We start from the raw sequence: 1,401 nt of genomic DNA on the forward strand, positions 1-1,401 counted from the left end.
TACAGACATACATACAACGTACATAAATACATACAACTTTCTTACATATATATGTAAAAAACAAATAGGATCCAGAGGAAGGCGAAAACCCTTATAAAGTCCAATCCAGTTTTCCTTAATAAGGGAATAATTCCTCCCTGACTCCTAAAAGGCAGTCGGATAATTCCCAGGATCAATATGCTTCAGTAGCCAAGGGCAAAACGCCCAGAAAGTTCTCATAAATTACTAGGTGCCAATGTGGTATGCATACTTTAGCACAACATATAAATACATTCAAACATACATAAATAACACTTTCTTACATCTACGTATATGTACAAACCAAAATGATCCAGAGGAAGGCGAAAAAACCCTTATAAAGTCTAATCCAGTTTTCCTTAATAAGGGAAAAATTCCTCCCTGACTCCTAAAAGGCAGTCGGATAATTCCCAGGATCAATATGCTGCAGTAGCCAAGGGCAAAACCCCAAAAAGTTCTCATTAATTACTAGGTGCCAATGTAGTGTGCATACTTTAGCACAACATATACATATATAAACACATTCAAACATACATACATACATAAATAAATAAAACTTTCTTACATATATTTGTAAAAAACAAAATGATCCAGAAGAAGGTGAAAAACCCTTATAAAGTCCAGTCCTATTTTATTTAATAAGGGAAAAATTCCTTCCTGACTCCTAAAAGGAAATTCAAGGATCAATATGCTTCAGTAGCCAAGGGCAAAACCCCCAAAACGTTCTCTTTAATTACTAAGTGGCAATGTGGTATGCATACTTTAGCACATCATATAAATAAATAAATAAATAAATAAATAAGTACATATATACATACAGACATGCATACAACATACATAAATACATACAACTTTCTTACATATATATATATATGTAAAAAAACAAATAGGATCCAGAGGAAGGTGAAAAAACCCTTATAAAGTCCAGTCCAGTTTTCCTTAATAAGGGAAAAATTCCTTCCTGACTCCTAAAAGGCAGTCGGATAATTCCTAGGATCAATATGCTTCAGTAGCCAAGGTCAAAACCCGCAGAAAGTTCTCATACATTACTAGGTGCCAATGTGGTATGCATACTTTAGCACAACATATAAATACATTCAAACATACAAAAATAACACTTTCTTACATCTATATGTACAAACCAAAATGATCCAGAGGAAGGCGAAAAAACCCTTATAAAGTCCAGTCCAGTTTTCCTTAATAAGGGAAAAATTCCTCCCTGACTCCTAAATGGCAGTCGGATAATTCCCAGAATCAATATGCTTCAGTAGCCAAGGGCAAAACCCCCAAAACGTTCTCATTAATTATTACTATTATTATCACGTAAATAAATACATAAAAACAGTACATACAAACATACAATGTACATAAATAAATAAATAA

General features: G+C 33.3%; 1 long non-coding RNA gene across 1 annotated transcript; it reads left to right on the top strand.

The window, feature by feature from the left end:
• Positions 1–474: 474 nt before the first annotated feature.
• Positions 475–1,043, top strand: LOC309560645. The gene is made up of 2 exons (XR_014225513.1): positions 475–618; positions 922–1,043. It is a non-coding gene; the product is annotated as an uncharacterized lncRNA (long non-coding RNA).
• The last annotated feature ends 358 nt before the right edge of the window (positions 1,044–1,401 follow it).

The sequence above is a fragment of the Pelophylax lessonae genome, assembly GCF_965119305.1.
Source record: "Pelophylax lessonae genome assembly, chromosome: 7".
Lineage (NCBI taxonomy): Eukaryota > Metazoa > Chordata > Amphibia > Anura > Ranidae > Pelophylax > Pelophylax lessonae.